The sequence below is a fragment of the Rhinatrema bivittatum genome, chromosome 12, assembly GCF_901001135.1.
Source record: "Rhinatrema bivittatum chromosome 12, aRhiBiv1.1, whole genome shotgun sequence".
NCBI classification, from domain to species: domain Eukaryota; kingdom Metazoa; phylum Chordata; class Amphibia; order Gymnophiona; family Rhinatrematidae; genus Rhinatrema; species Rhinatrema bivittatum.
Window position 1 is genome coordinate 1,520,565 of NC_042626.1, and position 26,380 is coordinate 1,546,944.

Genomic DNA, 26,380 nt, shown 5'->3' on the forward strand with positions numbered 1-26,380 from the left:
AGTCAGTGCAGAACACAGCTCTCCCACAAAGTCCTCACACGTCTCCAGTCAGTGCAGAACACAGCTCTCCCACAAAGTCCTCACACGTCTCCAGTCAGTGCAGAACACAGCTCTCCCACAAAGTCCTCACACCTCTCCAGTCAGTGCAGAACACAGCTCTCCCACAAAGTCCTCACACCTCTCCAGTCAGTGCAGAACACAGCTCTCCCACAAAGTCCTCACACGTCTCCAGTCAGTGCAGAACACAGCTCTCCCACAAAGTCCTCACACGTCTCCAGTCAGTGCAGAACACAGCTCTCCCACAAAGTCCTCACACCTCTCCAGTCAGTGCAGAACACAGCTCTCCCACAAAGTCCTCACACGTCTCCAGTCAGTGCAGAACACAGCTCTCCCACAAAGTCCTCACACGTCTCCAGTCAGTGCAGAACACAGCTCTCCCACAAAGTCCTCACACGTCTCCAGTCAGTGCAGAACACAGCTCTCCCACAAAGTCCTCACACGTCTCCAGTCAGTGCAGAACACAGCTCTCCCACAAAGTCCTCACACGTCTCCAGTCAGTGCAGAACACAGCAGGATGGATGTTACCTGACTGCAGCCAGGCTTGCACAACCTGCACCTGCTACCAGGCTCCCATGCAAAGCCTTCAATTCACTAAAAGACCAACAGCAACTTCTCTGAAGGGTCAGCTGTCTCCCTGCAAACCCTTCCCCAGCAGACTGAGTCCTCAAGAACTCCCTGAGCCGAAGGGACTGCAGGCTCCGAAGCCCATAAGTGCGCCCTCTCCTATCTCAGCCACTGACATCCACCACAAGGTAAAGAGCAGGCTCTTCCGCCAAGCTTACTCACCGAAGCCAGCAATCCCTGCCGCCTTCTCATCTCTATGGAAGGTCCAGGAAAGTAAAACTCTCACCCTCCCATCCTAACACATTGCCTCTCCACTCCACTGTTCTTACCTTTTTTCTTGTTCTTATCTTTGTTTACTATGCATGGAAATTGTTTAGTAATCCTGTACCTGGTTCTGAGTATTCTGGTAGGAAAGCAGTAACAAATCCTTGTAGTAAATAGATAAATACAAATGTTTGCATCTGTGGCTGTGTGTGCTTGTGTATATCTATGTTCCTCTGTGTGTGTGTGGTTGTGTATATGTATGTATGTTCCTCTGTGTGTGTGAGTGTAGTTGTGTATGTGTATGTTCCTCTGTGTGTGTGTGGTTGTGTATATGTATGTATGTTCCTCTGTGTGTGTGAGTGTAGTTGTGTATGTCTATGTTCCTCTGTGTGTGTGTGGTTGTGTATATGTATGTTCCTCTGTGTGTGCGAGTGTAGTTGTGTATGTGTATGTTCCTCTGTGTGTGTGAGTGTAGTTATGTATGTCTATGTTCCTCTGTGTGTGTGTGGTTGTGTATATGTATGTTCCTCTGTGTGTGCGAGTGTAGTTGTGTATGTGTATGTTCCTCTGTGTGTGTGAGTGTAGTTGTGTATGTCTATGTTCCTCTGTGTGTGTGTGGTTGTGTATATGTATGTTCCTCTGTGTGTGCGAGTGTAGTTGTGTATGTGTATGTTCCTCTGTGTGTGTGGTTGTTTATGTCTATGTTCCTCTGTGTGTGTGTGGTTGTGTATATGTATGTTGCTCTGTGTGTGTGGTTGTGTATATGTATGTTGCTCTGTGTGTGTAAGTGTAGTTGTGTATGTGTATGTTCCTCTGTGTGTGTAGTTGTGTATGTGTATGTTCCTCTGTGTGTGTGTGGTTGTGTATATGTATGTTCCTTTGTGTGTGCGAGTGTAGTTGTGTATGTCTATGTTCCTCTGTGTGTGCGAGTGTAGTTGTGTATGTTCCTCTGTGTGTGTGTGGTTGTGTATGTCTATGTTCCTCTGTGTGTGTGTGGTTGTGTATATGTATGTATGTTCCTCTGTGTGTGTGTGTGTGTGGTTGTGTATATGTATGTTCCTCTGTGTGTGTGTGTGTGTGTGTGTGTGGTTGTGTATATGTATGTTCCTCTGTGTGTGCGAGTGTAGTTGTGTATGTGTATGTTCCTCTGTGTGTGTGGTTGTGTATGTCTATGTTCCTCTGTGTGTGTGTGGTTGTGTATATGTATGTTCCTCTGTGTGTGTGAGTGTAGTTGTGTATGTGTATGTTCCTCTGTGTGTGTGGTTGTGTATGTTCCTCTGTGTGTGTGTGGTTGTGTATATGTATGTTCCTCTGTGTGTGTGAGTGTAGTTGTGTATGTGTATGTTCCTCTGTGTGTGTGTGGTTGTGTATATGTATGTATGTTCCTCTGTGTGTGTGTGTATGTGGTTGTGTATGTGCATGGCTCTGTGTGTGTGCTCTCCCATTGTCACAAACGTCCTGCTGTAACTTTAGTACAATTTGCCATCATATAATTTGCTTTTTGTCTTTCCTAGAAATATTTGCTGAATAGGGACTGGCCCGCCGACTCGGGTGCTACGTGCTGTGCACTGCAATGTGGAAGGTGCCTGGTTCGATCCCTGGGCTACATCTCCTGCTTTTCAGGTAGGTCTGGCCTGGGGGTGCTGCAGAGACAGTGTTCAGAGCCCCTGGGGGCAGGAGCATGCATGGTCATTGTCACAGGGTGACATCTGGTTCACAAAAGCCCTAGGCGGCTAACAATAAAACATACACAATAAAATATTTAAAACAACATGACATAAAATAAAATTACAGAGGAAATAACATTTGCAACCCAAACAACATGAAATATACATGGTGGCTGGATTCAGGGCCTGTGATTGCAGATGCTGGATGGAGCCTTGGTGTTTCCTGAGCAGGATGTTGGGGAGATACCCAGGCCAGAAATGAAGATATTTAATAATGATGATTCATAGGAACTGAAACAAATCACACTAAATCTGAAAGATGTAATAGGATATATTGACAAACTAAAGAGTAGTAAATCTGGATCAGATGGTATACATCCCAGAGTACTGAAATAATTTAAATATGAAAATGCAGACTTATTAATAGTCATTTCTAACCTATCACTTGTTATGGGGAGCGCTGGGAGAGCGTGTGCCCTTGAGCCCCTGGCACAATCCCAGGTGGATCAGGACCGCGCCAAGGGTAGGTGTAGCGTGTGTCAGCGTGGGTGGCGAGAGACAGGCCGACCCCCAGCCGGACCTGCATGCCTCTGGATCCAACATGTGGAGTGTTGGTGATGAACAGTCCTCTGACCGTTCCCGGCCCTTTTGGACCTGCCGCTGGGATGGCAAAAGGCAGCAGGCCGGACTCAGGACGTGGGCAGACGGAGGGTCAGGCACAGAAGACGAAGACTCGGGAACCATAGACTGTAGACATAGACTCATGAACTAGGACGGTTCAGACAAAGCACGGTCCCTCAGGGCACCCTACACAGCCAGTACCACTGGTCTGGTCACGGACCACCCTGTCCTACATCCGCGGGAGCGGAACCAGCGCAGGACGAGAACAAACAAAGGTTCAGGAACTGAAGACAAAGACTCGGGAATTGTAGACTGTAGATGTAGACTCAGGAACTTGGAAGGTTCAGCGTTGGCACGGTCCCTCAGGGCGCCCTAAACAGCCAGTACCACTGTCTGGTCAGAGACCACCCTGTCCTACATCCGCAGGAGTGGGACCAGTGCAGGAAGGGGATGAGGTACTGCACACCGGCAGTCAGGAGCAAGGACTGGGACAGGAACAACAGGAACCAACATCAGGAATGTGCAAGACACCAAGCTGGAACAAAGCATGAAGGCCAGCTGGCACGCTGGAAGAGGAGACCTCCAGAGACGAGGCTATGCATGAGTGCTGGAGAAGAGCTTTTATACCCCAGGAGCAGGCAACTGCCTGGGAGGAGTTCAGATGGGCCACACCTCTCTGGCCCTACAAGAGTGGAGAGGAGCCATGGGCCCGCCCCTTAGGAGAAGGGCGTGGCCCACACCAGAGCATCCAGGCTGCAGTGGAGTAGGCCTCAGGTAGGCCCTGCTGACACTGAAGGCCTCCCAGGCTGTGAAGCAAGATCTGGACGATTACTCAGGCAAGGCCCCGGCTTTGGAGCGGCCTCCAGAGAAGGTGAGAGCCCTCCTGTGGCACAGCTATGGGAGGAATCGTAACATCATTAAAATCTTCTTTTTAGCCGAGGACTGGAGGGTGGTCAATGTAATCCCAATCTTTAAAAAGGGCTCCAGGGATGATCTGGGAAACTATAGACTGGTGAGCCTGATGTTAATGCTAGGAAAAATCATGGAAACTGTTTTAAAGAGAATCACAAAGCAGATTGTGATAAATTGCAGGAAGACCTTGTGAGACTGGAAAATTGGGCATCCAAATGGCAGATGAAATTTAATGTGGATAAGTGCAAGGTGATGCATATAGGGAAAAATAACCCATGCTATAGTTACACAATGTTGGGTTCCATATTAGGTGCTACAACCCAAGAAAGAGATCTAGGCATCATAGTGGATAACACATTGAAATCGTCGGCTCAGTGTGCTGCAGCAGTCAAAAAAGCAAACAGAATGTTGGGAATTATTAGGAAGGGAATGGTTAATAAAACGGAAAATGTCATAATGCCTCTGTATCGCTCCATGGTGAGACCGCACCTTGAATACTGTGTACAATTCTGGTCGCTGCATCTCAAAAAAGATATAATTGCGATGGAGAAGGTACAGAGAAGGGCAACCAAAATGATAAAGGGGATGGAACAGTTCCCTTATGAGGAAAGGTTGAAGAGGTTAGGGCTGTTCAGCTTGGAGAAGGGACGGCTGAGGGGGGATATGATAGAGGTCTACAAAATCATGAGGGGAGTGGAACGAATAAATGTTAATCAGTTGCTTCTCTTTCAAAGACTACAAAGACTAGGGGACACACAATAAAGTTACTAGGAGATATGTTTAAGACAAATAGGAGAAAATATTTTTTTACTCAATGCATAATTAAGCTTTGGAATTCATTGCCAGAGGATGTGGTGAAAGATGTTAGTTTAGTTGGGTTTAAAAAAAGCTTGGACAAGTTCCTTGGGGAAATCCTGGGATAAGCAGGTTGGAATCTACCCCTTGGGATCCTGCCAGGTACTTGTGACCTGGATTGGCCACTGTTGGGAACAGGATACTGGGCTTAATGGACCTTTGGTCTGAGCCAGTATGGAAAATCTTATGTTCTTATCTTCCCCGCCCAGGACTGTCACTGGATCAAACATAAGTTGGGAGGAGATATAAAACAAGGTAAAAAAAATCCCTGGATAGTTTTGAATGAAGGCTTATGGTGCTGGTTCCGACTGAGCTTCAAGTAGAAAGGAACAAAACTACAGCCAAAAAAGAAGTCTTTCCTGACTCGAGTCCTTCCTGGATGATTCCTGACTCGAGTCCTTCCTGGATGTTTCCTGACTCGAGTCCTTCCTGGATGATTCCTGACTCGAGTCCTTCCTGGATGTTTCCTGACTCGAGTCCTTCCTGGATCTTTCCTGACTCGAGTCCTTCCTGGATGTTTCCTGACTTGAGTCCTTCCTGGATGTTTCCTGACTCGAGTCCTTCCTGGATGATTCCTGACTCGAGTCCTTCCTGGATGTTTCCTGACTCGAGTCCTTCCTGGATTGTCCTAGAGCAGGGCTGGGGCTTCTGCGTTCACAACACATGGGACTGGACCTGACTGGACCTCTAGGCTGCTGCTTCAGGAAGAGTTAACTGCACCTGCAAGACAAAAGCAAAGGAGGTCCTGAAACTCAGCAGCTTGATGCTTTCAGCCTCCAGAGCAAGTAACTTTCTGTTCTCTCACAGCCCCTGAGCCAGGATTTAGCAAGGGGTGCGTGAGTAGGTCTGGCAGTGGCTTCTCCTTGCATGGAGAGGGTGCGCTTCCTGTGAGAAGGAACCAGGGTCAGTGCCTGAGAAGAGTGGTGGAAGGAGTCCTTGTTGCTGACGGGCGTGAGCCAGCAGGCAAGCGCCTGGAGCAGTAAATGCTTGATAGAAGAGGTCGTAGCCGAGGGCAGGACAGAATTTGGAGACAAAGGTTAGGGACTGGGCCTTGCATTTCATTCAAAGGAAGGCAAACAGTAGACCCTAGGCTATCTGCACCCTAAATCTTTCTGTTGGCGAGACCTTGTAAGGTGTCTGCTGGGGGCATGGGAGCTGGCAGTGCAGGAGTTACCCTTCTTCGCTAGGCTCAGGCAGGCTCCTCGCCTGCCTTGGTTACTTTTATTGCTTCTGTTTATCAAGGCTCAAGGTAATGTACAGATCACCTGAAGAATCCTTCTCCCTAAGGGGGGCAATGTTTAAAGAATCCACGCCCAGATTTACATTCAGGCAGTTGCCTCCAGTGCTGAATTTTGAAGTTGCCTTGGGATCCCCATACCTGGGAATTTGCTGTTTTATAGCTTCACCCTGTTGCGTCCGTCGGTCTCAGACGGCTGTGACCTCTGTCCCTCACCTTTCTTCCTTCTCTCTCCTCAAGCCTTGGGAGGATGGCTGCTGCCGCGACTTCATGCCACTCTCTCCGGCATCCCCGGAGCGGCAACGGCCACGGCGTTCGCCATGGATTTCCTGTGGGCCTCTTAGGGTGCGCATGCACTCGCCACCCACGTCATGGCGGGAACCTCAGGGGCGTCCCCTCCGAGTGACGTCAGCACATCCGGGTATTCGTTTGCTAACAATCAGAGTTAGCAAGGATTGGAATAGCTCCGGTCCAAGCTGCTCTGCCTTCTCTCTGCCCTTCAGGGTAATTCATCGCTAACCTGGGTACCTGCTCCTCGGGGGCCCTTATGCTCTCTTACAGGTACCAATCTGGGATATCGGGTACTCGCTCCTCGAGGGCCTGCTCTTCCTACTCTGGTGCCTTCCTCATCTACTTCTGCCTGCCAGGATCTTCCTCAATACAGCTAACTACTCAGTGAGTAACTAACCTTATCAGTCTGTCTCACCTCCAGCTTCAGCGCTCAGAGTCTGCATCCGGGACTTTCCTCTACTACCCTGCGCTGCCTACCATCTACTCGAGTGAGGGACTGGTCTCCTCTGCTGAGGACCCCTGGACTGCTTCTGCTGGGTTACCTTCACCTCTGTCCACCCCGGGCAGTGCCATCGAGCTGTACAATAAACACGACTTCTCTGTGTCTGCGTGCACAGAGTCCAGCCTAGCACTGCGGCTCCTCGCGGGGCTCCTCCCCGTGGGCGTGGCCATCACCGCGGTACCCAACACCTCAAAACCCTAACACAGCCCACTCCCGCCCACAGGCAGATACTTCCCCTTTGGCCAGGAACTCCCAGCTGCAGCAGGAGGTGTAAGGATCACCACCCAGGCTCCTAAAAAAACAAATGCACATTAAGGAAGCCAAAAGATAAACATTTTACCATCACAAAGATAGGCAAAAGGCAAAATTCAGAAATTCATTTTCCTAAGCACAGACTTTATGCTTCTTAGGCTTCTTACTAGGCAACCGGGCTAAAGTCTTCCCTCAATGGTCAAGTCTGGAGACATCGCCAGCCTCTCAGGCAAGTTCTTCTGTCCCTTCCAGAGCACTGCAGACCCCTCCTCAAAGCCCCAAGCACTGGAAAGGGAAACTGGTCTGGAATGGCCATGATGGAGGTCGCCACTGACCCTTGGAAGTGGCCATTGCTAGGCCTGGTCATCCTCACTGGGGCAGCTGGAGAAGGCAGAGGAGGGGAGGGGTGACGGGACGGAGGAGACACAGCCATACATAGCAGGGTATCCGGCTTTCCTCAGGGAAGGTGCGAGAGGCCCAGGATACCCTCCCTGACCCAGCGGAGGCCCAGGACACCCTCCCTGACCCCGCGGAGGCCCAGGATACCCTCCCTGACCCCGCAGAGGCCCAGGACACCCTCCCTGACCCCGCGGAGGCCCAGGACACCCTCCCTGACCCAGCGGAGGCCCAGGATACCCTCCCTGACCCACCGGAAGCCCAGGATAACCCTCCCTGACCCAGCGGAGGCCCAGGACACCCTCCCTGACCCAGCGGAGGCCCAGGATACCCTTCCTGACCCAGCGGAGGCCCAGGATACCCTCCCTGACCCCACGGAGGCCCAGGACACCCTCCCTGACCCAGCGGAGGCCCAGGATACCCTCCCTGACCCAGCGGAGGCCCAGGACACACTCCCTGACCCAGCGGAGGCCCAGGACACCCTCCCTGACCCAGCGGAGGCCCAGGATACCCTCCCTGACCCCACGGAGGCCCAGGACACCCTCCCTGACCCAGCGGAGGCCCAGGATACCCTCCCTGACCCAGCGGAGGCCCAGGACACCCTCCCTGACCCCGTGGAGGCCCAGGATACCCTCCCTGACCCAGCGGAGGCCCAGGACACCCTCCCTGACCCAGCGGAGGCCCAGGATACCCTCCCTGACCCACCGGAAGCCCAGGGTAACCCTCCCTGACCCAGCGGAGGCCCAGGATACCCTCCCTGACCCCGCGGAGGCCCAGGACACCCTCCCTGACCCAGCGGAGGCCCAGGATACCCTCCCTGACCCCGCGGAGGCCCAGGACACCCTCCCTGACCCAGCAGAGGCCCAGGATACCCTCCCTGACCCACCGGAAGCCCAGGATAACCCTCCCTGACCCAGCGGAGGCCCAGGATACCCTCCCTGACCCCACGGAGGCCCAGGACACCCTCCCTGACCCAGCGGAGACCCAGGATACCCTCCCTGACCCAGCGGAGGCCCAGGATACCCTCCCTGACCCAGCGGAGGCCCAGGACACCCTCCCTGACCCCGCGGAGGCCCAGGACACCCTCCCTGACCCAGCGGAGGCCCAGGATACCCTCCCTGACCCCGCGGAGGCCACAAGGCTGGGCACCGCTCCTCCGGCAGCCCCGGTGTCACCAGGGCGCACTGGCTGGGAGCCTTCTCCCTTACGCTGTGCGTCTCTGGCGCAGCTATCACTGGGTCACTGGGCCAGCCCAGGTGAGGGTCCTCAGGAGTTTGGACCTGCAAGGGAAGCAGCTCTGCACTTCATCCTCTCCATAAAAGAAGCTTTTCCATTCCCTCAGCTCCCAGCTCCAGGTTTCTCTGTCGTGTTTTCTGACTCCTTAATATGTCCGGCTCATTTCAGAAAGGGGGAGCTTACTCTGCAAAGACTTCAGGGCAGAAAGAGGTGGGGAGGTGGAGGAGAGGGCAGGAGAGGTGAGGAAGGGAGAAGAGGCGAGAATGGGGGGAGGGCAGGGAAAGGAGAGGCGTGGTGAGATGAGGTGAGAAGGGGAGGTGGCAGGTCATGGAGAGGAGAGGAGGGCAATGGGGCAGGGAGAGGAGGAGATGCTGGAAAGAAGAGAAGGAGAGGAGAATGGCTGGGAAACATAGTGGGGCAGGGAGAGGGAAGGGGAGGGTCACTGCAAGCCCGAGAGAGGGGAGGAGGGGGTAAGTTTGGATAAAGTTATTCGGGTGGTGAAGGGGTCAGAGCTGCATCGTCCTCTCCTCACCAAGCAAGTCCAGAGGCCCAACAGACCCTGGGCAGCACTGGAGCGATCCCTCCTTCCCTCAGCAGCACAAATTCATCCAGAGCCCCTCCCCCTCACTATCATCTCCTCCTCCCCCCTTCCTCCTCTATCCTCTCCTCTCCCCTCCCCTTCTCTTCCCTACTCCTGTCTTCTCCTCTTCTCTCCTTCCTCCTCTATCCTCTCCCCTCTCTTCTCCTCCTCCTCCTCCCCTTCTCTTCCTCACCCGTCTCCTCCTCTCCTTCCTCCTCTATCCTCTCCCCTCTCTTCTCCTCCTCACCCGTCTCCTCCTCTCCTTCCTCCTCTATCCTCTCCCCTCTTCCCCTCCTCTTCCCTACACCTGTCTCCTCCTCTTCTCTATATCCTCTCCCCTCTCTTCTCCTCCTCCTCCCCTTCTCTTCCTCACCCGTCTCCTCCTCTCCTTCCTCCTCTATCCTCTCCCCTCTTCCCCTCCTCTTCCCTACACCTGTATCCTCCTCTTCTCTCTCTCCTCTCCCCTCTCTTCTCCTCCTTCCCTTTCTCTCTCTCTGTCTCTTCCTTCACCATCCCTGCGGAGGACTGAAGCAGTTAATTGGAGCTTCTTGAATTTCACATTAACATACTGAGAGCTGGGAGCTAGGCAGCGAATTATCATTATCACTCCTTGAGCTCTAGCCAAAATCCCCTTGCGGTCAAAACACAATTCTTAAACTAAAGAGAGATTTGTGTTAGTGCAGTGAGCCTGGAGCTTGCAGTGCACCCAGCGACCTCCTTTCCTGTCAGCAGAGATACCTGCCTGAATGCAGGGCCTTACCGGCCCACGGCACAAGATCTTACTCTGGCTAAACAAACTTCATATTCCTTTCTCCTCTGTAATTCTGGAGAAGCTGAGATTCTCTGCACGAGGTCATCTAATGGTGCAAGTTCCTTCCCATCTCCTGTCTGGGGCTGGCAGTGAGTGGCAGCAGAGGAGATGCGAGTTCCAGTTGCGTGGCTGCATTTCTTTTCCCTTCCGTCCTGCACCTGTGCTGGACTCTGTGGAACATTTCCCCCTTCCTGTTACTGTACCATGATGGCTGCTGACTGCTGTGTGGTATTTAGCCTTCATCAGAGCTCTGACCCCTGCTTCCTGTGGATGGTGACCTGGGACTGCAGAAGATGGTCACTTTTTAAGAGTTAACGTTTTTGACAAGTTAGGCTCATAACAAGCACAAACTTGCACTATAGATACACAAATTTGCAGAGGACGCAATTATTCCAAGGTGTTAAATCACAAGCGGACCTTGTGAGCCTGGGAACCTGGCCATGAAATTTAATGTGGAGAAGAGAAAAGTAACCCACACTGTAGTTTCATGATGGTGGGTTCCATACTGAGAACGGGGAAATCCTCATCTCCGTGTGCAATGGCAGTTAAAATATGAATACGAATTATTAGATTATAAATGGAGAATATCATAATCTCTCTGTAATGCTCCATGGTGCAAATACACCTATAGTACTGGGTGCAATTCTGGTCTCCACATCTCAAAAAAGATAATAATTGTGATGGAGAAGGTACAGAGAAAGGCAACCAAAATGATAAGGGGAATGGAACAGCTCCCCTATGAGGAAAGACTAAAGAGGTTAGGACTTTTCAGCTTGGAGAAGAGACGGCTGAGGGGGGATATGATAGAGGTGTTTAAGATCATGAGAGATCTAGGACGGGTGGATGTGAATCAGTTCGTTATTCTTTAAAAACATGGCATAAGCACAGGATCTGTGAGAGAGTTCCAGGGATTGCGAAGCTAAGCAGTTGACCTGGATGTGCAGCTAGATAGGCTGTGCTCATGTTTCTAAGGTACAAAGACCAGGGGACACTCCATGGAGTTGCTAAATAGCACATTTAAAACAAGTTAGAGAAAATATTTTTTCACTCAGTGAATAATTAAGCTCTGGAATTCATTGCCAGAGGATGTGGTAAAGGCAGCTAGCATAGCTGGCTTTAAGAAGTTTTCAAGCAGGAGACTTGGGGAAAGCCAGTGTTTATCCCTGGGTGCTAGCACCATGGGCCAGGTCTACTGCTGGGGATCCCGCCTGATACCTGTGACTGGGACTGGCCACTGTCAGGTACAGGATACTGGGCTTGCTGTGACCCAGTTCAGCAGATCATATTTCTTATTTAATCTCTACTCTCCATGTCCCCAGCACCTTGCAATCTCCTAGTCTGATTACAAACCCTGAAGTCTTCCCTCCTGCTCTTCCCAGAGGGAATCTTCATCTCAGCCCTACTTTCTGGACTCTTTTCCAATGAATGCTGCTTTTATTTCAGCTTGGCATTTCATTACTTTAGATCTTACTATGATCAATGAAAATACAACAAGTGTGTGAGGGGGTTGTTAATCTTTATTTCCCTGCATTCAAGTGGACTAACGTGGCTACCACATCCCCTGACACAATGACCTCTGATAGACTTTTCTGTTATTAGTATTGACTGTCATTATGTATTGATTTAGGAATTATTGTGTTATTTTTAGGAACTGTATTACTTTGTATGTATGAATTGTCTTTAGGCTGTTCATGAAATATTTACGTAGTCTGCTGTATTTTGTCAGTCCCGTGGCATTGAAAAGGCAGGACAGACTGGCAGGTGAAAGCTATGAATGAGTTTAGAATAATTTTATTGGCATGGCACATATGTTGCCAAATTACCCTCTCTGACATAGAGAAGACAGCGAACGCATCTCTATAATCCCTTAGTCACTCTCCAAATCATAACTCAATTACATGAAAATTACCATAGACTCAGTTATTACAGTTGTTAGATTTGTAAACGTCTTCCAGCCATAGACAGTCCGACAAAGGTTAATAGGTCAAGAAATAAGTGCAGCCTCAGCTGACCAAGTGGCAGGTGGTAGTTGGGATCATTTTCTATAGATAATTCAGTAATCATCACCTCTGCTATTATTTCCTGAAGTGAGATCCTGAAAGTCTCTAATGAAAGTGCCCCTCCTATCCCCCTCACCCCTCCCTTCCCCCCTGACCCCCTACCTATCCTTTCCCCCTCCTCCTTTACCTCCCCCCAGTTTTCTTCCTTCCCCACCGTGCTCTTACCTTCTCAGCAGTCTCCCCCTTAATCTGTTACCCTCCCGCCCTGTAACTTCTCTTCTGTATATTGAGATTATCTCGCGTTATCTTGTACATTATATATCGGTATTTTGTCCCCGCCCCCCTCCCCCTCCCGTTGCATCCCAGTTCTCTCCTTCCTTGTTCATTGCATTACCATTATCATTACATTAAGTTCTCTGTAAACCAATATCAGGTACCCACGAATACCGGCAGAGAAAAGCTTTTAAATAAATAAATAATAAACTGGACACTGTTATACCGATTCTTAGCAAGTGAGGATACGGGCACATTGGTGGTCTCTGGGTGGGAGGCTGATGGTCTGTGGTTTCTGCGCTGGGCAGGCTGATGGTCTGTGAGCTGGGCAGGCTGATGGTCTCTGGGTGGGAGGCTGATGGTCTGTGAGCTGGGCAGGCTGGTGGTCTCTGGGTGGGAGGCTGATGGTCTGTGGTTTCTGCGCTGGGCAGGCTGATGGTCTGTGAGCTGGGCAGGCTGGTGGTCTCTGGGCTGGGAGGCTGGTGGTCTGTGAGCTGGGCAGGCTGGTGGTCTCTGGGCTGGGAGGCTGGTGGTCTGTGAGCTGGGCAGGCTGATGGTCTCTGGGTGGGAGGCTGGTGGTCTGTGAGCTGGGCAGGCTGATGGTCTCTGGGTGGGAGGCTGGTGGTCTGTGAGATGGGCAGGCTGGTGGTCTCTGGGTGGGAGGCTGATGGTCTGTGAGCTGGGCAGGCTGGTGGTCTCTGGGTGGGAGGCTGGTGGTCTGTGAGCTGGGCAGGCTGATGGTCTCTGGGTGGGAGGCTGATGGTCTGTGAGCTGGGCAGGCTGATGGTCTCTGGGTGGGAGGCTGATGGTCTGTGAGCTGGGCAGGCTGATGGTCTCTGGGCTGGGAGGCTGGTGGTCTGTGAGCTGGGCAGGCTGGTGGTCTCTGGGCTGGGAGGCTGGTGGTCTGTGAGCTGGGCAGGCTGATGGTCTCTGGGTGGGAGGCTGATGGTCTGTGAGCTGGGCAGGCTGATGGTCTCTGGGTGGGAGGCTGGTGGTCTGTGAGCTGGGCAGGCTGATGGTCTCTGGGTGGGAGGCTGGTGGTCTGTGAGCTGGGCAGGCTGGTGGTCTCTGGGTGGGAGGCTGATGGTCTGTGAGCTGGGCAGGCTGATGGTCTCTGGGTGGGAGGCTGATGGTCTGTGGTTTCTGCGCTGGGCAGGCTGATGGTCTGTGAGCTGGGCAGGCTGATGGTCTCTGGGTGGGAGGCTGATGGTCTGTGGGCTGGGCAGGCTGATGGTCTCTGGGTGGGAGGCTGATGGTCTGTGAGCTGGGCAGGCTGGTGGTCTCTGGGTGGGAGTCTGATGGTCTGTGAGCTGGGCAGGCTGGTGGTCTCTGGGCTGGGAGGCTGGTGGTCTGTGAGCTGGGCAGGCTGATGGTCTCTGGGTGGGAGGCTGATGGTCTGTGAGCTGGGCAGGCTGATGGTCTCTGGGTGGGAGGCTGGTGGTCTGTGAGCTGGGCAGGCTGATGGTCTCTGGGTGGGAGGCTGATGGTCTGTGGGCTGGGCAGGCTGATGGTCTCTGGGTGGGAGGCTGGTGGTCTGTGAGCTGGGCAGGCTGATGGTCTCTGGGTGGGAGGCTGATGGTCTGTGGGCTGGGCAGGCTGATGGTCTCTGGGTGGGAGGCTGATGGTCTGTGAGCTGGGCAGGCTGATGGTCTCTGGGTGGGAGGCTGATGGTCTGTGAGCTGGGCAGGCTGATGGTCTCTGGGTGGGAGGCTGATGGTCTGTGGTTTCTGCGCTGGGCAGGCTGATGGTCTCTGGGTGGGAGGCTGATGGTCTGTGGGCTGGGCAGGCTGATGGTCTCTGGGTGGGAGGCTGGTGGTCTGTGAGCTGGGCAGGCTGATGGTCTCTGGGTGGGAGGCTGATGGTCTGTGGGCTGGGCAGGCTGATGGTCTCTGGGTGGGAGGCTGATGGTCTGTGAGCTGGGCAGGCTGATGGTCTCTGGGTGGGAGGCTGGTGGTCTGTGGGCTGGGCAGGCTGATGGTCTCTGGGTGGGAGGCTGATGGTCTGTGAGCTGGGCAGGCTGATGGTCTCTGGGTGGGAGGCTGATGGTCTGTGAGCTGGGCAGGCTGATGGTCTCTGGGTGGGAGGCTGATGGTCTGTGGGCTGGGCAGGCTGGTGGTCTCTGGGTGGGAGGCTGATGGTCTGTGAGCTGGGCAGGCTGGTGGTCTCTGGATGGGAGGCTGATGGTCTGTGAGCTGGGCAGGCTGATGGTCTCTGGGTGGGAGGCTGATGGTCTGTGAGCTGGGCAGGCTGATGGTCTCTGGGTGGGAGGCTGATGGTCTGTGGGCTGGGCAGGCTGGTGGTCTCTGGGTGGGAGGCTGATGGTCTGTGAGCTGGGCAGGCTGGTGGTCTCTGGATGGGAGGCTGATGGTCTGTGAGCTGGGCAGGCTGATGGTCTCTGGGTGGGAGGCTGATGGTCTGTGAGCTGGGCAGGCTGATGGTCTCTGGATGGGAGGCTGATGGTCTGTGAGCTGGGCAGGCTGGTGGTCTCTGGGCTGGCCCTGCTTTCTTCATCTGCAATCCGAAAAGAATCTGAAGAGAGCCACAGCCTTACTCAGAGGTGAGCCAGGCCTCACACTCAGTCTTGGATTTTGCCTTTTTTATCCTGTTTTTCTTTTTCTTTTCTTTTTGTTTTTTACTGGTTCAGGAAGTAAAATTTAAGAATGCAATGACTTCATTTACTGTAAATTCTATAACATGATTTTGTACTTTCATTAATTAATGCTTTGAATTTTTCTGTTTCTAAACAAGAGGCAATGTAAGAGAAGTAAGAATTTAGGCCTGTGAGAGTGGCTGATGAAGGCAGTGGCGAGCTCAGCTTTCCTCTGCTTAGGCACAGCTCAATCTGCCGTTTCTATAGCTTCCTCGCTGGATGAAGTCACTAGAAGGCGTTAGATTGGAGTAAAGGAGAGATCATGGCATAGTCATATAAGCAGTCATATTTATTATTCTATTTATTACCACCTGCAGGACAGGTGGTAATAAATAGAATCTTACAGCTGGGCCGAGGTTAGAAAGCCCTGGAGTCTATCATCAGTCACTGGGAGCGGCAGGGAAGCAGATTTGAAAGAGTTAAAGGGAAAGCCGCAAGCTTTTAATTATCATTAGCAAATCTTAGCCTCCCTTTCAGTGTCAAACCTAATGGTCCTGACCTCCAGTGAAATTGGCTTTCCCCTGGAGAGGCCTAAGGATGGTGGAAACGTTACCGCTTCACCAGAAATGGTCCAAAGTGCAGCAGAAACGTTCACTTGGCCAATATTCAGGAGCCGTTTCATGGAGAAGTCACCCGGGCGTTCAGTGGCATTAAAGATCATTTTAAGCTTCACCTGATGTTCTTCTGAATATCGCCAGCAATAGATAAAGTTATGTGGCTGTGGGTAATGGGTAAGAAAGAGATCCCAGCTGGTGCAAGCGTCCCGTGGGCTCACGTCCTGCCGGCGCCTGGCCCGCTGCTTCCACGGGAACCACGGCGGGAGGACGCGACCGCCATCCGGGCCAAAAATACAACAATTTTAGGTAGAGAGCGGGCTGAGATCGTGCGTTAGGAAATATCAGAAAGTGTGTGTGTATGGGGGGACTGCAGAGAAAGCTTGGGGGAGCCCCACAGGTGGGAGGGAGGTGGGGGACAGGCCCTGAAACGCAACTCAGCCGGCTTTCTTCTTTTAATTAAAGTTATCACCTGCTCGCTTCCAGTGGAAAATCGGCTAAGGTAGCCGCATAACTTTCTCTCGCCCCTTTCCTGTCCAGATAACTGTCTGGATGCCCCAATACTTGCCATTTACATGGAAAACTGAATATCAGCCCCCATCTCAGCTTCCTTTCCCAGGCTGCAATCTTCTTTTTCTCTTTTTTGCCTCTGTTCCTGTTTTCTTCATTCAGATGCTGAATGGTTTTTCCTTGCACAGTGCCTGCCATTGGGTTATTCAGAGGAAGGGCTGAAACTGCTCTTATTGTTATTCTCCTCTTTTTAGACATTTTGGCTACATTATTTAATTGAATTTAATGTATTTATTTATTCACCGTTATTTATAATCCGCATAACCAACACAGTTTGTACTAAGCGTATAACATAAAATACATAAATATCATATCAGTCAAACCACATAAAACATAAAACTAACAAAACACAATAAATAAAACATTCATATAATAAAGAACAGTGATAAATAACACCTTCCTGATTGTGAAGTGAGAAGGACAAACTGAGAAATATCTGGCTCTGATTATCCTATATAGGAGTCGTCCTAGCATTGAGAAACATTCAGGACTGATCCTACCATCACAGGACAAGATGTAATTTCAGAGCTGAAACAAAACATGGCCAAGCATGCTTCAGCACACAAAGAAACTCACACCTGATATAACCGAAGCTGCGCTGGGAAGAAGGGCATGAAAGCCAGAAGGAGGCACACATTGAGCACTGAGAGGCCCAGAAGGAAGCCTGTATGACCCCTGTCTGGGTACTATTTAGTAAAATGAAGACACAGCAGGGGGCAGAGGGTGTTAATGGCATTGTGGTTGATGGGGAGTGCTTCCACCAGGCACCGGGAGGTCCCAGGCAGATGAGTCCCAGTCTTGAGTTCCTGTGATCCACTCGCGAGGGCACTCTCTCTCTCTCTCTTTCTCTCTCCCTCCCTCCCTCTCTCTCTCCCCCCCTCCCTCCCTCTCTCTCTCTCTCTCCCGCTCTCCCTCTCTCTCTCTGGCATGGAGCAGGCCATCTAGATTAAAGGAGCACATCATTTCCGTGTGTTGGAGGACGGAGAAGTGGGTTTCTACCTGTCTGCTGCCTAAGGAGGTGGTGGAAAATGTCAGCGCGAGTACCCACTGTCATCTCTGTAACCTAGGTGGATGCTTCGCCTTGGGGTTTCTGCATCGTAGACTGTTTGCTGATTTTTCTGCCTTGCCACTGGACCTTTATTTCGCAGACTCTAAATAAACGTGTTCTTTTCTTATTTGAAGCACAACTTTTTCGGCGAGGACTGGCTTTGTTTGGTGAATCCTTGGGGCTTGTTTTCCAGAGCCTGCAAACAGTGAGCTCGTGCTCAGCAGCCTGTAAAGGGAGGTTACACCGGCTCGAGGGCTGCGGGGACAGCAGGAGGCCCAGGATCACTCCGCACATCGCCTTCACCCAAACTTCTCTGACTTTTTATCCTTTTTAAAGAAAGGGAGCCCTTTCCGGGAGAGCTTGGCTTGCACCTGTTGCTATGGAAAACTCTGGGTAAACAGCTGCTGTAGTGCAATCCCTTTCTGCCTGCCCTTGGACTGACAAAGCCCAATAAAGAAAAACAAACTCTGGAGCTGAAAAGCATGGCCTGCGATGAAGGGCGAGGCAGCACTCAGCTTCCCCTGAGCCTTCACTCCGAGGCTGTCAGAAACGAGGCAGATCATGGCAATGCCCCGAGACTCAGGGTCCTTCTCTCGTTTCAGACTCTCTCTGCACCAGGCCAACAACCTGTACAGAGACTTTATCAACCCCCTTTTTATTCTTGTTACTGGTTATGTCTCTCTCTCTCTGCTCTGGCCACTGCCTTATCACTCATGCATCAGATTGAATTAGCCCAAGCTTGGTACCCGTGGGTATCTCGCCCCAGCATACAGAGCTCCCTCAGACGTCTGCACCTTTTTACATTGAACTTTACCTGATAAGCACTTCTCATTATCTGCTCTCTCAGCGCTGTCCATCTGCAGAAGGAGCAAACATTTCCCAAAATCCCAATCCTGATATCATCTGTGAAGCCCTTTTGGTGGGAAGAGGAGATAGAAATACAGAGGAACAAGGCTGAAGGCTGGGTTCTGACCTCTGACCTTCATCAGAAAGTGACTCCTTTCTCAGCCTCGGTGCCTCCGTGCAATCCTTCCTGTCATTTCTGCCATGAGCAAGCTGCATACAAAGAGGCTTATCATGACTTCCAGGCCTTACTCAGTGCTGCCACCACTGGTGGACCTGTACACTGTTACCACAGCCACGGGAGCTGCTCAGTACTGCTGCAAATGGTGGACTTGTACACTGTTACCACAGCCACGGGAGCTGCTCAGTGCTGCCGCCACTGGTGGTCCTATCACTGTTTCCACAGCCACGGGAGCTGCTCAGTGCTGCCGCCACTGGTGGACCTATCACTGTTACCACAGCCACGGGAGCTGATCAGTGCTGCCGCCACTGGTGGACCTATCACTGTTACCACAGCCACGGGAGCTGCTCAGTGCTGCCACCACTGGTGGACCTGTACACTGTTACCACAGCCATGGGAGCTGCTCAGTGCTGCCACCACTGGTGGACCTGTACACTGTTACCACAGCCACGGGAGCTGCTCAGTGCTGCCACCACTGGTGGACCTGTACACTGTTACCACAGCCATGGGAGCTGCTCAGTGCTGCTGCCACTGGTGGTCCTATCACTGTTACCACAGCCACGAGAGCTGCTCAGTGCTGCCACCACTGGTGGACCTGTACACTGTTACCACAGCCATGGGAGCTGCTCAGTGCTGCCGCCACTGGTGGTCCTATCACTGTTTCCACAGCCACGAGAGCTGCTCAGTGCTGCCGCCACTGGTGGACCTATCACTGTTACCACAGCCACGGGAGCTGCTCAGTGCTGCCGCCACTGGTGGACCTATCACTGTTACCACAGCCACGGGAGCTGCTCAGTGCTGCCGCCACTGGTGGACCTATCACTGTTACCACAGCCACGGGAGCTGCTCAGCCACTAGCAGCACTCCTTTGCCTCCTTAGCAGTCCCTTCAATATCCCTCTATTCCAGACTGGAGTCACAGAGATGAGTTGGATGCTGGGAAGGGGATGGAGAGGAGAGCTGAGGATAAGGAGGAGGGGACAGAAGGGGCTGGAAGCAGAGGGAGAGGACTAAAGAGAGAGGGAGGAGAGAGCTGGTGGCAGGAGAAGAGAGTAAGGGTGGGGTAGGAGAAAAGGAGAGGCTATAGGGAGAAGAGGGGGATGGGGAGAGAGGTGGGGTGCTAAAGGGGGAGAGTAAGAGGAAGAGACTGGTGGTAGGGGAGAGAGGTGGGGGCCTCATCATTGGTTTTGTGAGTGGGGCTGTTGAGCTCAGTTTAATAGAGGAGGAAATGTTTCTGCTGCACTGCATACAGAGAATGGTTTCAGTTTTTGTCTGCATATTTCAGTTTCTAAGTTATGATCACTTATTTTGTATTTGGTGAGGGTGATTTTGCATGTGTGACTGAGGTGAAGGATTCTCTGTAGGGATCTCTGGCAGTCCAGCTTGCTCTGTTTTGCTGTTTGCAGGGCTGTACCATTTGAGTGAAATTTGATAATTGCTGAGAAGTTATTAGTAATGTCAGCAAGGTTTTTCAAGTGGAAGGATGCTTGAGGGGTGAGTTGTATGGGGAAATGCTTGGGGTGGGTGGGGGTCTGTGGATGCAGAGTATAAATTTGAAGGACCGGAGGTGCAATAAGTCAGGGTATGTTGCGTACGATCCCAGCTGTTAAAATCCTCTTAAGATGTAAGAAAAACCTCAAGTGAGTGTCCAAGATTCCCTGATGTGGTGAAGATTACACTTCTAGGTCTTATGCTTTGGTTAGTTCTGAAGTTAGCATTAAAGTCAATGGTAAACAGCACTGATAATAAATATCAGTATTAAGCTGAGATAGTTTTTACTGCTAAGTGATGGAATTGAATGGCAGAGGTTCTTCTTCAATACATTTGTGCCCTTAAGCTTTTAAGAAATGTATGCAGTGTTTAAAGGCAATGCCCACTGATAATTTAGCTCTTTCTCCAAGCCAGTCATGGAGGTAGCCTCTTAAGCTGGAGGATAGGATTTAAGCCCATTTTCCATAGCCCTCCACTCATTCTCTTCCTTCCTTCCTTCCTTCAGATGGTACCTGGGTGCCACCTTTCCACTCCTCTCCTACCTTGAAGGTCTCCTTGTGATGGTTGTTCGGCCACTGGTCTTCTCCTCCCCTTCCTTACCTTGGGAATGGATGGGAATCCGTTCCTCTGCGAGGTCACTAACAGTCCTGGGCTTCTTGCTCGTTCTGCATGCTAAAGAGCCTGAGTCCCTGGGCACTCACTTAAAAGCCTCAAAGAAATAGAAATAAAAAGGGGAAACCAAAATAAGAGAGCAGGAGGGATGGAAAGTGTTTCCAATGAGCTTGGTGAAAATAGGGAACGGGCACTCTGCCTTCTTCTCTTAACTCGGCTCTCACTCCCGAACGCCCAGGGACAGCAAAGAAACTGCCCTAGGAGGGTCAGCACAAGGATGCTGGGGTCTAGCACCTCTCGCTCCCTCCTGGGGGAGCCGCTTTCCATACTGACGCTCTCGTCCAGGCTCTGCCATTGATACCTGCATTCTCTTACAGTATCCCATGCTCCTTCCCTAGGAGGGTCAGCACAAGGATGCTGGGGTCTAGCACCTCTCGCTCCCTCCTGGAGGAGCCACTTTGCATACTGACGCTCTCGTCCAGGCTCTGCCATTGATACCTGCATTCTCTTACAGTATCCCATGCTCCTGCCCTAGGAGGGTCAGCACAAAGGTGCTGGGGTCTAGCACCTCTCGCTCCCTCCTGGAGGAGCCACTTTGCATACTAACGCTCTCGTCCAGGCTCTGCCATTGATACCTGCATTCTCTTACAGTATCCCATGCTCCTGCCCTAGGAGGGTCAGCACAAAGGTGCTGGGGTCTAGCACCTCTCGCTCCCTCCTGGGGGAGCCGCTTTCCATACTGACGCTCTCGTCCAGGCTCTGCCATTGATACCTGCATTCTCTTACAGTATCCCATGCTCCTGCCCTAGGAGGGTCAGCACAAGGATGCTGGGGTCTAGCACCTCTCGCTCCCTCCTGGGGGAGCCACTTTGCATACTGACGCTCTCGCGTCCAGACTCTGCCATTGATACCTGCATTCTCTTACAGTATCCCATGCTCCTGCCCTAGGAGGGTCAGCACAAAGGTGCTGGGGTCTAGCACCTCTCCCTCCCTCCTGGAGGAGCCACTTTCCATACTGACGCTCTCGTCCAGGCTCTGCCATTGATACCTGCATTCTCTTACAGTATCCCATGCTCCTGCCCTAGGAGGGTCAGCACAAGGATGCTGGGGTCTAGCACCTCTCGCTCCCTCCTGGGGGAGCCACTTTGCATACTGACGCTCTCGTCCAGGCTCTGCCATTGATACCTGCATTCTCTTACAGTATCCCATGCTCCTGCCCTAGGAGGGTCAGCAGAACGATGCTGGGGTCTAGCACCTCTCGCTCCCTCCTGGGGGAGCCACTTTGCATACTGACGCTCTCGTCCAGGCTCTGCCATTGATACCTGCATTCTCTTACAGTATCCCATGCTCCTGCCCTAGGAGGGTCAGCACAAGGATGCTGGGGTCTAGCACCTCTCGCTCCCTCCTGGAGGAGCCACTTTGCATACTGACGCTCTCGTCCAGGCTCTGCCATTGATACCTGCATTCTCTTACAGTATCCCATGGTCCTGCCCTAGGAGGGTCAGCACAAGGATGCTGGGGTCTAGCTCCTCTCGCTCCCTCCTGGAGGAGCCACTTTGCATACTGACGCTCTCGTCCAGGCTCTGCCATTGATACCTGCATTCTCTTACAGTATCCCATGCTCCTGCCCTAGGAGGGTCAGCACAAAGGTGCTGGGGTCTAGCACCTCTCGCTCCCTCCTGGGGGAGCCACTTTGCATACTGACGCTCTCGTCCAGGCTCTGCCATTGATACCTGCATTCTCTTACAGTATCCCATGGTCCTGCCCTAGGAGGGTCAGCACAAAGGTGCTGGGGTCTAGCACCTCTCGCTCCCTCCTGGAGGAGCCACTTTGCATACTGACGCTCTCGCGTCCAGGCTCTGCCATTGATACCTGCATTCTCTTACAGTATCCCATGGTCCTGCCCTAGGAGGGTCAGCACAAGGATGCTGGGGTCTAGCACCTCTCGCTCCCTCCTGGGGGAGCCACTTTGCATACTGACGCTCTCGTCCAGGCTCTGCCATTGATACCTGCATTCTCTTACAGTATCCCATGGTCCTGCCCTAGGAGGGTCAGCACAAGGATGCTGGGGTCTAGCACCTCTCGCTCCCTCCTGGGGGAGCCACTTTGCATACTGACGCTCTCGTCCAGGCTCTGCCATTGATACCTGCATTCTCTTACAGTATCCCATGCTCCTGCCCTAGGAGGGTCAGCACAAGGATGCTGGGGTCTAGCACCTCTCGCTCCCTCCTGGAGGAGCCACTTTGCATACTGACGCTCTCGCGTCCAGGCTCTGCCATTGATACCTGCATTCTCTTACAGTATCCCATGCTCCTGCCCTAGGAGGGTCAGCACAAGGATGCTGGGGTCTAGCACCTCTCGCTCCCTCCTGGAGGAGCCACTTTGCATACTGACGCTCTCGTCCAGGCTCTGCCATTGATACCTGCATTCTCTTACAGTATCCCATGCTCCTGCCCTAGGAGGGTCAGCACAAGGATGCTGGGTCTAGCACCTCTCGCTCCCTCCTGGGGGAGCCACTTTGCATACTGACGCTCTCGTCCAGGCTCTGCCATTTATACCTGCATTCTCTTACAGTATCCCATGCTCCTGCCCTAGGAGGGTCAGCACAAAGGTGCTGGGGTCTAGCACCTCTCGCTCCCTCCTGGGGGAGCCACTTTGCATACTGACGCTCTCGTCCAGGCTCTGCCATTGATACCTGCATTCTCTTACAGTATCCCATGCTCCTGCCCTAGGAGGGTCAGCACAACGATGCTGGGGTCTAGCACCTCTCGCTCCCTCCTGAGGGAGCCACTTTGCATACTGACGCTCTCGCGTCCAGACTCTGCCATTGATACCTGCATTCTCTTACAGTATCCCATGCTCCTGCCCTAGGAGGGTCAGCACAAAGGTGCTGGGGTCTAGCACCTCTCGCTCCCTCCTGGAGGAGCCACTTTGCATACTGACGCTCTCGCGTCCAGGCTCTGCCATTGATACCTGCATTCTCTTACAGTATCCCATGCTCCTGCCCTAGGAGGGTCAGCACAAGGATGCTGGGGTCTAGCACCTCTCGCTCCCTCCTGGAGGAGCCACTTTGCATACTGACGCTCTCGCGTCCAGGCTCTGCCATTGATACCTGCATTCTCTTACAGTATCCCATGCTCCTGCCCTAGGAGGGTCAGCACAAGGATGCTGGGGTCTAGCACCTCTCGCTCCCTCCTGGGGGAGCCGCTTTGCATACTGACGCTCTCGTCCAGGCTCTGCCATTGATACCTGCATTCTCTTACAGTATCCCATGCTCCTGCCCTAGGAGGGTCAGCACAAGGATGCTGGGGTCTAGCACCTCTCGCTCCCTCCTGGGGGAGCCACTTTGCATACTGACGCTCTCTCGTCCAGGCTCTGCCATTGATACCTGCATTCTCTTACAGTATCCCATGCTCCTGCCCTAGGAGGGTCAGCACAAAGGTGCTGGGGTCTAGCACCTCTCGCTCCCTCCTGGGGGAGCCACTTTCCATACTGACGCTCTCGCGTCCAGGCTCTGCCATTGATACCTGCATTCTCTTACAGTATCCCATGCTCCTGCCCTAGGAGGGTCAGCACAAGGATGCTGGGGTCTAGCACCTCTCGCTCCCTCCTGGGGGAGCCACTTTCCATACTGACGCTCTCGTCCAGGCTCTGCCATTGATACCTGCATTCTCTTACAGTATCCCATGCTCCTGCCCTAGGAGGGTCAGCACAAAGGTGCTGGGGTCTAGCACCTCTCGCTCCCTCCTGGGGGAGCCACTTTGCATACTGACGCTCTCGTCCAGGCTCTGCCATTGATACCTGCATTCTCTTACAGTATCCCATGCTCCTGCCCTAGGAGGGTCAGCACAAGGATGCTGGGGTCTAGCACCTCTCGCTCCCTCCTGGGGGAGCCACTTTGCATACTGACGCTCTCGTCCAGGCTCTGCCATTGATACCTGCATTCTCTTACAGTATCCCATGCTCCTGCCCTAGGAGGGTCAGCACAAGGATGCTGGGGTCTAGCTCCTCTCGCTCCCTCCTGGAGGAGCCACTTTGCATACTGACGCTCTCGCGTCCAGGCTCTGCCATTGATACCTGCATTCTCTTACAGTATCCCATGCTCCTGCCCTAGGAGGGTCAGCACAAGGATGCTGGGGTCTAGCACCTCTCGCTCCCTCCTGGGGGAGCCACTTTGCATACTGACGCTCTCGTCCAGGCTCTGCCATTGATACCTGCATTCTCTTACAGTATCCCATGCTCCTGCCCTAGGAGGGTCAGCACAAGGATGCTGGGGTCTAGCTCCTCTCGCTCCCTCCTGGAGGAGCCACTTTGCATACTGACGCTCTCGTTCAGGCTCTGCCATTGATACCTGCATTCTCTTACAGTATCCCATGCTCCTGCCCTAGGAGGGTCAGCACAAGGATGCTGGGGTCTAGCACCTCTCGCTCCCTCCTGGGGGAGCCACTTTCCATACTGACGCTCTCGCGTCCAGGCTCTGCCATTGATACCTGCATTCTCTTACAGTATCCCATGCTCCTGCCCTAGGAGGGTCAGCACAAGGATGCTGGGGTCTAGCACCTCTCGCTCCCTCCTGGGGGAGCCACTTTGCATACTGACGCTCTCACGTCCAGGCTCTGCCATTGATACCTGCATTCTCTTACAGTATCCCATGCTCCTGCCCTAGGAGGGTCAGCACAAAGGTGCTGGGGTCTAGCACCTCTCGCTCCCTCCTGGAGGAGCCACTTTCCATACTGACGCTCTCGTTCAGGCTCTGCCATTGATACCTGCATTCTCTTACAGTATCCCATGCTCCTGCCCTAGGAGGGTCAGCACAAGGATGCTGGGGTCTAGCACCTCTCGCTCCCTCCTGGAGGAGCCACTTTGCATACTGACGCTCTCGTCCAGGCTCTGCCATTGATACCTGCATTCTCTTACAGTATCCCATGCTCCTGCCCTAGGAGGGTCAGCACAAGGATGCTGGGTCTAGCACCTCTCGCTCCCTCCTGGGGGAGCCACTTTGCATACTGACGCTCTCGTCCAGGCTCTGCCATTTATACCTGCATTCTCTTACAGTATCCCATGCTCCTGCCCTAGGAGGGTCAGCACAAAGGTGCTGGGGTCTAGCACCTCTCGCTCCCTCCTGGGGGAGCCACTTTGCATACTGACGCTCTCGTCCAGGCTCTGCCATTGATACCTGCATTCTCTTACAGTATCCCATGCTCCTGCCCTAGGAGGGTCAGCACAACGATGCTGGGGTCTAGCACCTCTCGCTCCCTCCTGAGGGAGCCACTTTGCATACTGACGCTCTCGCGTCCAGACTCTGCCATTGATACCTGCATTCTCTTACAGTATCCCATGCTCCTGCCCTAGGAGGGTCAGCACAAAGGTGCTGGGGTCTAGCACCTCTCGCTCCCTCCTGGAGGAGCCACTTTGCATACTGACGCTCTCGCGTCCAGGCTCTGCCATTGATACCTGCATTCTCTTACAGTATCCCATGCTCCTGCCCTAGGAGGGTCAGCACAAGGATGCTGGGGTCTAGCACCTCTCGCTCCCTCCTGGAGGAGCCACTTTGCATACTGACGCTCTCGCGTCCAGGCTCTGCCATTGATACCTGCATTCTCTTACAGTATCCCATGCTCCTGCCCTAGGAGGGTCAGCACAAGGATGCTGGGGTCTAGCACCTCTCGCTCCCTCCTGGGGGAGCCGCTTTGCATACTGACGCTCTCGTCCAGGCTCTGCCATTGATACCTGCATTCTCTTACAGTATCCCATGCTCCTGCCCTAGGAGGGTCAGCACAAGGATGCTGGGGTCTAGCACCTCTCGCTCCCTCCTGGGGGAGCCACTTTGCATACTGACGCTCTCGCGTCCAGGCTCTGCCATTGATACCTGCATTCTCTTACAGTATCCCATGCTCCTGCCCTAGGAGGG

At 52.9% G+C, this 26,380-nt stretch overlaps 1 long non-coding RNA gene across 1 annotated transcript in view; it reads left to right on the plus strand.

The window, feature by feature from the left end:
* The window catches only part of LOC115073833, a 51,923-nt gene extending 35,057 nt beyond the window's left edge, over positions 1-16,866 (plus strand). Inside the window, exons 4-5 of the long non-coding RNA XR_003852136.1 lie at positions 2,403-2,511; positions 16,755-16,866. This is a non-coding gene — a long non-coding RNA (uncharacterized LOC115073833). The remainder of the gene's footprint in view (positions 1-2,402; positions 2,512-16,754) is intronic.
* Positions 16,867-26,380: the final 9,514 nt, after the last annotated feature.